The 15,194-nt window shown below is 42.9% G+C and overlaps 1 long non-coding RNA gene across 23 annotated transcripts in view; it reads left to right on the top strand.

The window, feature by feature from the left end:
• Positions 1-15,194, top strand: part of LOC114486223 (uncharacterized) — a 57,852-nt gene that overhangs the window by 29,299 nt on the left and 13,359 nt on the right. For 22 of the 23 annotated variants that reach the window (XR_008617235.1, XR_008617249.1, XR_008617247.1 and 19 more), the window contains 3 exons: positions 6,119-6,384; positions 6,688-6,929; positions 7,099-7,777. This is a non-coding gene — a long non-coding RNA (uncharacterized lncRNA). The remainder of the gene's footprint in view (positions 1-6,118; positions 6,385-6,687; positions 6,930-7,098; positions 7,778-15,194) is intronic. The other variant, XR_008617238.1, reaches the window with a different exon arrangement.

The following is a 15,194-nucleotide window of genomic DNA, read 5'->3' as shown; positions in this document are numbered from 1 at the left end:
ATGGCCACTGAGCCTGCGCGTCCGGAGCCTGTGCTCCGCAACGGGAGAGGCCACAACAGTGGGAGGCCAGCGTACCACAAAAAAAAAAAAAAAAAAAAAAAAAAAGGACAGGGGAAAGGGATGTGTTTCTCAAAGAGGCCTCTCTGATGTGATGGGACAGGAGTGGGAGAGATCATTTGAGAACAAACACATTTCTGTAAGTTTTTTACATGTAACATAACCCGGAACCAAACGTTAGTTCCTGTGCTAAAGCAGCACAACTGTCTTCTATAAATAGTCAGAAAAACTCTGTCTGGATTCTTATACAATATCATCTGACAGACAGGATGGAAAAGGCATGTTAATCAGGGACTGACAGAAGAAAAGGGAGTGAAGGAATGAGGAATAGAAAGTCCTAAACAACTCATAACAGGAATTAGTCCTTAAAGGGACTCCTCAGCGTTAAACCTGTGTAATAGGAATTGTTTTCTTCCTGAGACTCATCATTTAGACTCACTGGTTTGCAGTCACCGAGGAGAGCCAGCATGTTTTCCTGACCTACCTCCCCTTTCACATATGACAGTGCTATTTATGGAGCTGCTTGGCTGAGCCGCCTGTCCCAGGGGTCCAGTCTCAAGGAGGCCCTGTGTACTTTGTGACACGTTCCCCTCAGGTTGGGCAAGTTTCAAGACTAGCTAGCAGCTGCTACCAGTTTTTCAGAAGAGGTGCTAACAGGGCAAAGGAGAGGGCAACAGAGAAGACTCCTGGGAAAAAGAGCCTTCATCTGGCTTCCTTACTTCTGACTGGACCCAGGGTAGAACTGTAGCACACCAGCTTCTCACGAGCCCAGAGCCTGAAGGTTGCAGCCATCACTGGGCTGCCCACCAAGCTCCTCTTAGCTCATTTTCCTGAAATTAGGGCTAGTGGGGACTCTGGAATTAGGACACAGACTTGTGTTTGCTGAAGTGTGGAGAGGGTTTTGGAAGCCTTTTCCAAGCATGCCTTCACTAATGAGTCCCTGTCTCAACAGAAGCACATGGGTTATATTTACAATGAGTAGGGACCTAAGAAAAGAGTCACTCAACATATGTCTTTTGAATGACTAGTAGAACATGGTGGTAAAAATCATAAGCTCTGGAGGCGGCCTCACTGGGATTCAACTCCTACTTAGCTGTGAGACCTTTGCAAAATTGAAGCTCTCTAAGTAAGAACACCTACTTTCTAGTCCATGCTGTAGTTTAGTAACCGAATTTGCTTGGCCAAGTTGTTTCATTTCTCCAAGTCTCAGTTTTCTCATCCGTAAAGTGGGATAATTGTACCTGTCTTGTCTACCTTAAAGGGTTATCAGTGGGATCAAATGAGATAATGTCATAAAATCCCTTTGTAAATTAGAATATACTGTACAAATGCAAGCTACTATTACATTTAATTCTAGTGCCCAGTGAATAGTAAACTGGTAGAATCAACAATCCCATTGTCACCAACCTGAATCTTACACAGCAATTTCCCAATTCCACCCACTCTACCTTCTAGGCACTTCTACCAACCTCCCTCCATGACTTCAGTAAAAGACGAGAGAGCACCATAATAATTTGCTTAATTAACTTTATCAATCAGAGCCCTGTGAGAATATATCCAAAAGAAAAGGGGAATGTATAGCTGAGTGTGTATTGTTTCTTTTAGGTCAGCTCTTTATTCCCCTATATATTTTGGCGTGTTGTGTTTGTTTCGGTGCTGTGAGTCTGTGGTTGTTTTCACACTGTTATTTGGGTGTACATCAGCAGGCTAAGGTTCTGGGCTCCTTTGGCCACAGTTGGCTAGGTGAGCATGCATGAGTTACGTTCCTCTCACTTTCTCCCATCTGTAAATTTAGGGGCTAAAGTAGATGACCCATTGGTTCCTTCCAGTCCTAGGGGGCTATAATTCATCTGGAATCAGGTTCCCCAATTCCTCTGCCCACTCCAGACTTCAAACTTTTTGCTATTAGGCATGTGTGATTTATGCTGGGACGAGATTAAGAGCAAAGGAAAAAGTCACAAACACAGCAATCACAGGAGGTAAATGTTAAGCTTCTTTCCACATCTTCTTCCCATCTTCTCTTGTAGCTCTTCTCTGGAGCAGGTTAAAAAGGCCCTTTTAAAAGAGGTGAAAGCCAGAGTTGAGAGGTTGAGGTGGATTTGGAGTGAGAAACTGTCAGCCCAATTTATCGGTTTTTTTCGGCTGCGTTGGGTCTTCCTTGCTGCGCGTGGGCTTTCTCTAGTTGTGGCGAGTGGGGGCTACTCTTCCTTGCGGTGCGCGGGCTCTAGGAGCACAGGCTTCAGTAGTTGCAGCATGCAGGCTCAGTATTTGTGGCTCGTGGGCTCTAGAGCACAGGCTCAGCAGTTGTGGTGCACAGGCTTAGTTGCGCAGCACGTGGGATCTTCCCGGACCAGGGCTTGAACCCATGTCCCCTGCATTGGCAGGCGGATTCTTAACGACAGCCCAATTTATATTTTCTGCAACTTTGGGCAAGCTAATACATTAGCTGCAGTCTCAGTTCCCTCATCTTTACAATGGGTCTAACACCTGCCTTATTTATAGGCTGCTTGTTAGGGGTTAAAAAAAAAAAAAACAAAAACCCTGATTTTGGAATCTGAGGGCACCTGGGGCACTTAGATCCAGGTGGACTAAATGTAAAATAGAATCACAATGACACAGAGCCTAGAATTAAAGCATCGCTTGCTGCCTACCATCCTTCCCTTCTCCACAGCAAATTCTTCCCAGGACTTTCTTGTTGAGTTAGTTGTCAAATGTTCCCATTCTCAGATGATTCAGGCTTATGTTCTTTAAAATGCCTCAGATGTCTAACACATAACTACCACTGCATTTAGAAACCCCTAAGCAGAGCCATGGAATTTGGAACTGCCTGCTGCTGCTAAGCTCCATAGGTGCAAGACACAACTGCCAGCCACTCCTCATTGCCAGTCAGCTTGATCCAATCGCACTAACAGTGACAGGCCGAATATAGGCCAGCGGCAAAGGTTCATGTTGGCTGGGGTAAGCCAGCTCACATACTTAAGGAGCACTAGCTAGGACAAGTCACTTCACCACGTAGCCTAATTACCTTAATGGGTTCAGGGCTGTCTACCTGGAGGAAGGAAACAACTTGCAGGATTCTGTGAACATATTTTCTTCTTTGTACTCCACACCCTCCCCACCAGGGGATCTCATCCATTTCCACCCTTTTCTGATGACTTCTACATTTCTATCTTCAACCTAGGTGTTTTATCTGAGGGCTAAACTACTATCTGTTGACTGCTTATCTCACTTGCATGTCCCACTGGCACCTCAAATTCGACAGATCCCAGGCTGATGTCCTCACCTACCCATCCACACATCAGCTTCTTCTCTCCTGGTGCTTGCCCTCTGGCGAGCCCTATCCTAGGGGATGATACTCCATCCACCCGACTGTCCAAACAAAGGGATGGCCCTTGACTTCTCCCTCCCACAGCCCATCTTTGATCAAGCCCTAGTAGTTCTTACTCCTTAAATCTCTGAAATTCATCTGCCTTCATCCATCCCTGCTGCCACTCACCTAACTCAGCTTATGATTATATTTTGCGCCAATTCTTTATTTTTAAAATAAATTTTATTTATTTATTTATTTTTGGCTGTGTTGGCTCTTCGTTGCTGCATGCGGGCTTTCTCTAGTTGTGACGAGCGGGGGCTACTCTGTTGCGGTACGTGGGCTCCTCATTGTGGTGGCTTCTCTTTGTTGCAGAGCATGGGCTCTAGACACGCAGGCTTCAGTAGTTGTGGCATACGGGCTCAGTAGTTGTGGCTCACGGGCTCTAGAGCGCAGGCTCGGTAGTTGTGGCGCATGGGCTTAGTTGCTCCGCGGCATGTGGGATCTTCTCAGACCAGGGCTCGAAACCTGTGTCCCCTGCACTGGCAGGCGGATTCTTAACCACTGTGCCACCTGCTTCAATTCTTGCAAGAGCCTCTCAACTGGTTTTCTTACTTCTATTCCTGCCCCCTCTAATCCTTATGCCACAACAGGGATGTTCTGAAGTCTGCAAGTCTGATCATGCCATTTGTTCCCTTGCTTGAATGTCTAAATAGCCTCCCAGCACTCAGAGAAGAAAACTCAAGTCCCTTGACACGGTCTTCCAGGTTCTGTGTGATCTGGCCGAGCTCACATCTCCAGCCTCGCCTCTCACCACTCTGTCCCTTTCATCCCATGTTCCGGTCCAGCAGTTCTCAATCCTGGCTACACTGAAAGTCACCTGGGAAGCTTTTAAAAATACCCAAGTCTGGGCTTAATCCAAGACCAAATAAATCAGAACCTCTGGCAGGGAGCCCTACCCGACTACTTCTCGGTTCCTGCAGTGTACCATGCCCTCTCTTGTCTTCCTTTGCACATGGTCTTGGCTTTGCCTCAAACACTTCCCTTTTAACCTGGCCTCCCCTCCTGCCATCTGGCTGACTCATTCATCCTTTAAGCCTCACCTGGAGCATCGTGTTGTCCTCCAAGTAGCCCTCCCTGAGCCCAGTTCTTGAAGTCTGGGTTAAGCGTCCTTTCTCATGTGCTCCCAGGTAAGTCACCCTGTACCTCTCCTCTGGCAGTAGCATCTCTCACACTATATAATCCTTGTCCGTACACTCTGAGCTCTAGCAGGGCAGGGACTGGGCCTGCCTTGCTCACCCCTGCATCTCCAGCATCTAGCACAGTATCTGGCACATACAATGTGCTCAGGGCATTTGTGGAAATAATTTAGTTAATTTTATAAGGTCACCCTGGTTACTCCAGACTTGCCAATCCCTCATAGCAGCAGGGTCTCTAGTCATATCCATTTCTGAGTTCCTTCTTGCAAATATTTGAGAATCTGGTAAGTGACCACTTTTAACCATCCTGAAATAAATTGGATTTCCTCAAATGAAAAATTCCCCACAGTTGAGGCCTGAGACATATCTGAGGAGAGGCAAAGAAAGGGTTTCATAATTTCAGTTTGCCTGGGTCATAGAACTATAGCCAGAAGACATGGGCAGCTTCCCCTGTTTGCACCAACTCCACCCCACCCCATACAGGGAATCAGGCCAGGAATTACTCGTGATCGTTTCCAAGGATTGCCTCTCCAGATGCCTGAGACCTTGAACAAGAAAGGCTAAAAAACTGAAGGGGTTGTAATAAACCCTGAGTTGATAACCCAAAGGGTAGAAGCTGGCTTCTTAAGCATCTAATAAGTGAAAACATGGGTGAACATCCCTCCAACATACTCTGCTCAGAGGGCCTCTGCTCCCCACTTCCAACAGCTTTAGAAGCCTACCCATGGACACCAGACAGCCAGAGCCTGAAGCCCAAAGGCTGGTGTACAAGGTTCCTAGGGAGTCTGGAAAGCTCTTAGCTCTTCTCCAACCTGCACCGAGCTGGTTCTATCCAGTCAGAACTATGCACCACCACCAAGAAGACCTGGCCAGGTCCCAACTTCAACTCATAAATGAACCAAACAGAGTAAGACTAACCAAGTAGGAGTAGGGGTGGGCGAGAAGAAACAGTAGGAGGCAGAGGCAAAGAAGAAACTTTAATTATGGTACTGGTGGTACTAACAAGACCGGCTAATGTTGATTGAACACTTAAGATGTGCCAGGCATTGTGCTGAGCTCATTTAATCCTCACAACAAACCTCAAACCCCAGTCACTGGTGTGGCCGCCACCCTGTGTTTTTAGCCATGATACCAAAAGTCTGTGCAGGGAGTCAAGTTGAAAGGCAGCTGATGGGCTTGGGGATTTGGGAAGGGTTGAACAGCTGGAATTCCTGCTTTAGTGGAGGTGGGGTACAGGACACTTGGAAGATGTAGAATTTTAAAGAGATCAGAGGGGTTCCAAGCTGGTGATGGTTGAGCAGGAGCCCCAGAGTATGATGATGAAGGCCAAAATAAGGCTCTGGTATCTGGGTGGTGTAGGTGGGAGATGAGAAGGAATCAGGTGTTGTCATCAAAGATGGCAATGGGGGAAAGTGTAGGGAGGTATGAGCTTTATTCTTCTGGTTTATAATTAGGTATTGAACTCGGCTGTGCGTCAGGCAAGACTCTAGACTCTGTGGATAGTGATGAATAGGAAAGCTAAAGCCTTGTGATCATGGGGTTTATGTCCCTGTAGGAGTGACAACAACAATCAAGGAGCAAGTACACAAGAAGGAGGCCAGAATGTGATTAAGTGCTGGCAAGTGATGGAGTGTGTACGGATTCAGATATGGACTGTGTGGTTCAGGAAGTTCTTCTCGAGAAGGTGACATTTGAGTGGGATGTGAAAGGCAAGAAGGAGTCAGCCATGACAAAATCAGGGGGAAGAGCATTTCAGATACAGAGACCAGCTGGTACAAAGGCCCTAAGTGGGAATAAGCCTGGAAGAAGACCAAGACCAGGGTAACTGGAAATAATGAACACCCAGAGAGTGGTGTGGATGAGGTCTGAGAGGTGGGCAAGGGCCAGATCGTGGGAGACATTATTGTCCACAGTTTGCCATTTGGATTTTAATCTAGGATAGTGGGAAGCTGTGAAGTGCTTTAATTAGAAGAGGAATGGCCTGGTGTGTGTGTGTGTGTGTGTTTATTAAAGTGATCTTAACTGTGGAGCGGCAGTGAATTAGAGAAGGGAAACAGGGCCCCAACAGAAATAAGCCATTTTCCACAAGAGGTTTTTGGGTTTTGTTTTGTTTTGTTTTTTCAGATCTTGAAGCAGAATGCATTTCTAAGGGTCAACTCCCAAGGTCAAGAGTAATCTGAGGAGTCTGTCTGCTCCCTGTGGTTGTTTGTGAGGAAGTCAGAGAGAGACACAGACCAAACCTCTTATTATGGAGAAGAGGGTGTGTGTGTTTTTCCTTTACCCTGAAAAACAGACAACAGAAGAAGTGTATTTATCTGAATCTCTCCCTGCAGAGGATGTGCCACCCACCCGTCCCCTCTCCCAAGGTACCTGGAAGCCCTTTCCCAGTATCTTTATCCTTCCAATGGTTTAACAAATTAAGCCCTGTCTAATTTCCTAAGTCGATTTCCCCAGGCCTCTCACTTGGGGAGTTCCCTTTCCTGTCATAGGAACCAGCTAACTGACTTCGTTTTCCTTTCCTGCCCCCATCACTAGGGCCATGGACCTGGGAGTCACTTCCCTGACTCCACACGACTCCCTTCTCAGGCTTCAGATTGTTCCTCTGGGCCTCCATTCCTCCTGCTCCTTTGGTGGTCCAGTCTCCTCATTTTCACCAGATTTCATGCTGGACAGCATGCTGGAGTGAAGGAGGGAGTGACTCTGGCAACCTGAAGAGATACTTTGCATCCCTGGCAGCTGCTGCCCTGGCTCCCCAGGCCCGGAGCAATGGGCAGGTTGTGCCTGGTCCTAGCCAGAGTTCTATGAACCACCTACCACAAGGTTGTGGGCAGAGCCCCTGTGACAATGTGGATGATTCAGAGCAGGGAGCCAACTTCTTCTGACTCTTCCTTTAGTTCTGGTTGCCATGGCACTGCACTGAAGGCCAACATACAAGAGCGGCTCATGCTGAGTGAGGACATACCATAGGCTTGACTCTGCGCTAAGGTCTCTATAGGCCCGTCTCATGAGACCCTCACAATTTTCCTTCAGAGAAGGGATCTTGATCTCCATTTTTATAGAGGAGACTGAGGGATTGAGTAACCTGCCTGCCTAAAGTAATAGAGATAGGATTCTAACCCAGGAGTCAAGCTCCAAAACCTCAAGGGGCTTAATCATGATGCGCCTGCCATAGCCTTAACCTTCATTTTTCCTTCACCAGCATTGCAATTTCAAGGTAACCTTCTGATGCAGTTAACTTTCAGGATCTCAGTTATAAAAAATTTCCCATCATGAACTCAACTACCCACACCAAGATTCTTTCTCAGTATGGGCCCTGGGGAGATGTGGAGGAGGTTCTGATTGATGATGTCAAATCTGAGGTTCCATATTTCTCACAAACAGCCTTGTATTCTCAATTAATGGACTTCTAAGTGCCACACATGAAAGTGTTTCCAGTGTTTGGAATTATAAATATAATGTCAATACTTAATTGTTCTTTCCGATTTTTTTTGCATCAAACATGCTTTTTTAAAAAATATTTTTTGGGTGTGTTAGGTCTTCGTTGCTGTGCACAGACTTTCTCTGGTTGCGGCGAGTGGGGGCTACTCTTCATTGCAGTGCGCAGGCTTCTCATTGCGGTGGCTTCTCCTGTTGCAGAGCGCGGGCTCTAGGCGCGCGGGCTTCAGTAGTTGCAGCACGCAGGCTCCGTGGTTGTGGCTTGCGGGCTTTAGAGCACAGGCTCGGTAGTTGTGGCGCACGGGCTTAGTTGCTCCATGGCATGTGGAATCTTCCCAGACCAGGGATCGAACCTGTGTCCCCTGCATTGGCAGGCGGATTCTTAACCACTGTGCCACCAGGGAAGTCACCAAACATGCATTTATTTTACTATCAGGAAGGAAGAAAAGGAACAGTAGGAAATAAAACAATAATAAAATAGGGGAAAAAAAGAAGAAAAGAAAATAAATTGCTCAGACTTGTCTCTGGCCATCGAAGCTAACAGTTCCCTGTGCAGAGGATCTTACTGCAGTCACATATACCCCATCCTTAGACTTTAATTCTGGCCTGGCTGAAGACCAAGCCTTCATATCTGTAGTACATGGTCAGCACCCTTGAACAGAAATGGAACTCAATGAAGATTGGTGGGTTAAATCAGATGTGGCCCAGGATACAGGAAGAGTGCCAATATTTGGCCAGTTTGAGATTAACAGTCCCACAGATTTATTCCCTGTTGAGGTGTGAGATCATTTTTAGTGAGACTCAGATTATAGAGGCTTGAGAAGAAAACTGATGTCATGATTCAATGAGTTCCTGAAGAAACACATGGACTTTTTTGGCCATATATTCTCAGCTTTTGGGTTCATTTGGCATAATGCCATGCTAACTTTGAAAGCAAATGTCAAGCATAATTATTATATATGTAGAAATTCACCTCCAAGGGACTTATGTTCCTCATCTGGAGAATGAGAGGGTAGACCAGATGCTCCCTAAAGGGGTTTCTAGCACTTGTGCGCTCTGGTTTATGTATTTCGGACGTAGTATTTCACTTTTTTGTTTACTAAAAACTGAAAAGAGTGAAGAAGGATAATACCCAGCCTCCAACTTCCCACCCCCATTATAGCTGACCTACAAATTGGATGTCTAAAGGATTATGTTACCTTGGCTAAATAAAAGGAATAGGTCAGCATTCTGAGAAGATGCCTGGACTGTGGCCTTCTAGATAAGCCCAATGCCCAGGCATTTGCAGCGACTGCCCTATGTCACAGACAGAATTATTCCATGCCTTTTGAGTGTACATGTGAGAAGGAGTTAAAATAAAGTACTAAACCATAGCCAACTAAAATATTCAAGCACTTCTAATTTTGTGTTTTCACCCAGAATGTGTATGTTGCTTTTTGGTTCTTTCTGTGTTTTCTTTTTCCTTTTTTTTTTTTTAAAGCAAGTAACCTATAAATAACATTTAACTTAGGCCTCTTTTAAAAATAATCACGCAATATTGCAAATAGACTCTCCAATAGTTGTGTATGTGTGAGGTGATATTTAGTGACAGAACCATGTAGTGGTTAAGAGTTGAAGTCTTAGATCTCTGTCTTGCCACTTAATTAGCTTTGTGACCTTGAGCAATTTACTTAACCTCTCTGAGTCCTCATCTATGAAATGGGGATATTAACAGTTCTTTCCTTCCTTCCTTCCTTCCTCCCTCCCTCCCTCCCTCCCTCCCTTCCTTCCTTCCTTCCTTCCACAAATACTTTTTTGAGCACCTGCAATGTGTGACTCAAGGCTCTGGGGAATAAGTACAGGTGTGAACAAAGACAGAGTTCCTTTTCTCATGTACCTAGAATCTAGTTGAGTGAAACAGATAATAGATAAATATGGATGCCAGGTGGCAAATGCAATGAACAAAGCAGAGTAAGGGGTATGAGGGGTGGAAAGAAGCTATTTAGAAGGGGTGGTCAAAGAAGGCCCCTCTGAGAAGGTGACGTTTGAGCTGAAACATGAACTAAGTGTAGAGAAGAAGATTCCAGGTGGGAGGAACAGCAGATGCAATGACCCTAATGTGGAAGGTATGCTTTGAATGAATGTTTGAGGAAAAGTAAGGAGGAACATTACTCCATGTAAAGCCTTTAAGTTTTACTCTAAATGAGTTGAGAAGCCACTGGGGGTTTGAGCAGAAGAGTAGTAACATGACCTGATATATATGGAAAAGGATCATCTTTCCAGATGTTTTAATATGTCATTTGACTATGTGTTTAAGGAGTGACTTCTCAGGCATGTGGTGAGATTGACATGAGTTTATGAGGTGGTGTGTATATGAATTGCTTAGGCCAGTGCCTGGCAATAGACTGCATTCAGAGGGCAGCTTTTATTATTACTCTAAGAGTGAAGTTGATAATCTGTCACCAAAGTTCTGCACTGATGATGATAGGGCATCTCTTGGGGGCCAAGGAAGCAGGGAGAGAAAACCAATGTTTCTTGAGCACTTACTCTGTGCCAGGATGTACATATTTGTCTCAGATACAATATAGAACAAAGCAGCGTGCTTTGAGAAAGGGAAACAATGGCATCTGACCCTAAAATAGCTCCTCTACCTTGTACCTGTCTTGTCATGGTGCCCAAAACTAGTCATAACTTTGGGTTGAGGTCACTATGAAAGTGTACATTTTGACCTGGGATGGTAACACCAGGCCCTATTCATCCTCTTTCCCTTGATGTAATTTCATGGATCAGATAAACTAGCTGACCACCCCAGTGGCTCTGGAGTCTGAGGGCTTGGGGTCAAAATCCAGCTCAACCACTTACTAGCTTTGTGGCTTTGAAAAAGGTACTAAATCTCTCTGAGCTTCAGGTTTCCAGTCTCAGGAATGATAGTGATAACTATCTCTTAGTGTTTATGTGAGCCAATGTGAAGTAATGCATGCAGAATGCTTTATCCTACATAACTATATTATTTGCACAGTTAAATTAATTAATGAGCCAACCAGAAGAGCTTTGAGGGGGTGGAACACAGGACTGGTAAGTTTTCAGGAGAAAGCAAAGGACCATTTTCAAGAGAAAGCAAAGAAACAAAAATGTTATGGTGCAACTATAAGAAGTTTTTCAGGATGAGCACTGCCAGGAGTGGAAACAGCTGGTAAAAAGATGCTAAAACATTAAAAAAAACTAACTTAAGTCTTTGCAAGTTCTCACTATGGAGGCAGAAGATTCAAGTGATCCAGCAAGAATTTTTGATCAGTATGCTACAGGGTAATGAATGATAGGGAGCCAAACAATTAGATGGGCTATAAAAGGAGTTCAAACAAGGCAGCAAGAAAAACACTTAAATGTGGGAAAGTACAGAATCAGAAAATTCAGAGTAAGAAATGCAACTAGAAAACAAATTAGTGAAAAAAATGTGTGCCAATCAAGTTAGCAAAAATTTTAAAAAAATACAAATTCCCTTGCAATTATGACAAAATGAGGGCTTTCTTATACAGTCCTTATATAGTCCTTCCTCAGTATCCGTGGGGGGATTTGCTCCAGGAACCCCACAGATATGAAAATCTCAAGTCCCTTATATAGAGTGGCGTAGTATTTGCACATAACCCATGCACACCCTCCCCTATAGTTTAAATCATCTCTAGATTACTTATAATACCTAATACAACGTAAATGCTTTGTAAATAGTTATAAATACAATGTACAGACATACCCCTCATTTTACTGAGTTTTGTTTTATCCTGCTCCACAGATACTGTGTTTTTTACAAATTGAAGGTTTGTAGCAACCCTGTGTCGAGCAACCTGTCGGTCCCATTTTTCCAAAAGCATTTGCTCACTTCCTGTCTCTGCATCACATTTTGGTAATTCTTGCAAGATTTCACATTTTTTCATTATTATTATATTTGTTATGGTGCTCTGTGATCAGTGATCTTTGATGTTACTATTGCAAAAAGATTACAACTTGCTGAAGGCTCAGATGATAGCATTTTTTTAAACAATAAAGTCCTTTTTAATTAAGGTATGTACTTTTTTAGATATACTGCTATTGCACACTTAATAGACTACAGGACAGTGTAAACATCACTTTTGTATGTACTGGGAAACCAAAAAAATTCATGTGACTCACTTTATTGGGATATTTGCTTTATTGCCATTGTTTGGAACCAAACTCAAAATATCTTGGAAGTATGCCTGTAAATGCTATGTAAATAGTTGCCAGTGTGCAGCAAATCAAGTTTTGCATTTTGGAACTTCCTGGAATTTTTTTTCCTGAATATTTTTGATCCAGGGTTGGTTGAATCTGTGGATACAGAGGGCCAACTATATACTGCAGAAAGGAGTGTAAACCAATAAAAACTTTTGAGAAAGCAATGTAGTCAAACATCTTTATTTTGTTTTATTTTTAAAAATTTATTTTATTGAAGTATAGTTGATTTACAATGTTATGTTAATTTCTGCTGTACAGGAAAGTGATTCAGTTATACATATATATATATCTTTATCATATTCTTTTCAATTATGGTTTATTATAGGATATTGAATATAGTTCCCTGTGCTATACAGTAGGACCTTTTTGTTTATCCATTCTGTATATAATAGTTTGCATCTGCTTATCCCAAACCCCCAGTTCTTCCCTCTCCCACCCCTCTCCCCCTTGGCAACCACAAGTCTGTTCTCTATGTCTGTGAGTCTGTTTCTGTTTCACAGATAAGTTCTTTTGTGTCATATTTTAGATTCCACATATAAGTGATATCCTATGGTATTTGTCTTTTTCTTTCTGACTTCACTTAGTGTGATAATCTCTAGGCCTATTCATGTTGCTGCAAATGGCATTATTTCATTCTTTTTTATGGGTGAGTGGTATTCCATTGTATAGATGTACCACATCTTCTTTATCCATTCATCTGTTGATGGACATTTAGGTTGTTTCCATGTCTTGGCTATTGTAAAGAGTGCTGATATGAACATAGAGGTGCATGTATCTTTTCGAATTATAGTTTTGTCCAGATATATGCCCAGGAGTGGGATTACTGGATCATATGGCAACTCTATTTTTAGTTTTTTGAGGAATTTCCATACTGTTTTCCATAGTGGCTTCACCAATTTACATTCCTTCCAACAGTATAGGAGGGTTCCCTTTTCCTTACACCCTCTCCAGCATTTGTTATTTGTAGACTTTTTAAAGATGGCCGTTCTGACCGGTGTGAGGTGGTACCTCATTGTAGTTTTGATTTGCATTTCTCTTTTTTTTTTAATTGAAGCATAGTTGATTTACAGTGCCGTGCCAATCTCTGCTGTACAGTAAAGTGACTCAGTTATACACATAGAGACATGCTTTTTTTATATTCTTTTCCATTATGGTTTTATCACAGGATATTGAATATAGTTCCCTGTGCTATACAGTAGGACCTTGTTGTTTATCCATCCTATATATAGTAGTTTACATCTGCTAATCCCAAACTCCCAGTTCTTCCCTTTCCCACCTGCCTCCCCCTTGACAACCACCAGTCTTTCTCTATGTCTGTGAATCTGTTTCTGTTTTGTGGATAGGTTCATTTGTGCCATATTTTAGATTCCACATTTAAGTGATATCATATGGTATTTGTCTTTCTCTCTCTGACTTACTTCACTTAGTATGATCATCTCTAGTTGCATCCATGTTGCTGCAAATGATATTATTTTGGGTTTTTTATGGCTGAGTAGTATTCCATTGTAACATCATTCGCCCTTGGGGAAATGCAAATCAAAACCATAATGAGATACCATTTTATACCCACTAGGATGGTTACACTAAGAAAGACAAATAGTATCAAGTGCTGGCAAAGATGTGGAGAAATTAGAACCCTCATACACTGCTGCTGGGAATGTAAAATGATGCAGCCAATTTGGCAAACACTATGTCAGTTCCACAAAAGGTTAAACATAGAGTTACCATATGACCCAGCAATTCCACTCCTAGGTATATACCCAAGAGAAATAAAAACATATACTTGTACACAAATGTTCACAGCAGCATTATTCATAATAGTTAAAAAGTGGAGACAACACAAATGTCCATCAAGTGACAAATTGATAAAATGTAGCATATCCATATAATAGAATATTATTTGGCAATAAAAAGGAATGAAGTATTGATATATGCTATAACATGGATGAGCCTTTAAAAAATTATGCTAAGTGAGAGAAAACAGTCACAACAGACCATATATGGTATAATTCCACTTACGTGAAACATCGAGAATTGGCAAATCTATAGAGACAGAAAGAGTGGGTGCCTAAGGCTGGGGTTGGGGTAGGGCTGGGGATGGGGAATGACTGCTAATGGAACAAGGTTTCTTCTTGGGGTAATAAAAATATTCTCAAATTGATTATGATGATGGTTGCACAATTCTGTGTATGCTAAACACCACTGAACTATATACTTTAAATGGGCAAATTTAAATTCATATGGTATGTGAATTACATCTTAATAAAACTGTTAAAAAGCACATTTGTGTAAAGTATATAATAATAGGAGACATGTTCATAAAATGTGTGAATGATTTGAGATCGTGTTTTGTAAACTATGATTATAATTATTTGGAAAAGAGATAATCAGTTCTGACAAATTCTGGCAAGAGATGCACTAAAGTGTTAATGAAGGTTGCCTTTGGATTGTTGAACTATGGTTGATAGCTTTTTTCCCCCTTTGATGAGCAGGCCTTACTTTTATAATCGGGGGAACCTTTTAAAAAAAGAAATGAGGAGGCCTTATTTCCAAAACTGTCCTTGGGCATAATCCTTATGAAATATTGCCAAACACAAAGCAACTGAAGACAGTTTCAACTGTCATTCTTCAGAAAATAGTCTGACTGAGACCAAAATTTCCATGTTTTCCTCGTACCTCCTGTTCTTCTACCCCTCAGGACCATAAAAGAAAATCATTTAGAAAGTCCTGAGCCAGTGAAACCCGGAAATGTGCTGGCAGCCTCCTGCCCTGGAGTGGGGGGTAGACAACTGCTCTCCAGGGCTTCGGACAGTGAAAGTGGAGTGAGAGAGGCATATGTCTCAGCTGGGGCAGGAGTTACGGCCCGTGCCAGGTACAAGAAGTTTTATTTATTTCTGAAGCACACACTCTGTGCTTTTCTCTACTGAGGAAACCAGCTTTTCCTTCTCACCTCCCGAGAGGAGGAGCCA

The sequence above is a fragment of the Physeter macrocephalus genome, chromosome 4 (genome assembly GCF_002837175.3).
Source record: "Physeter macrocephalus isolate SW-GA chromosome 4, ASM283717v5, whole genome shotgun sequence".
Lineage (NCBI taxonomy): Eukaryota > Metazoa > Chordata > Mammalia > Artiodactyla > Physeteridae > Physeter > Physeter macrocephalus.
The sequence above is the reverse complement of the archived record's forward strand: the minus strand, read 5'-3'. Positions and strand labels throughout refer to the sequence as shown.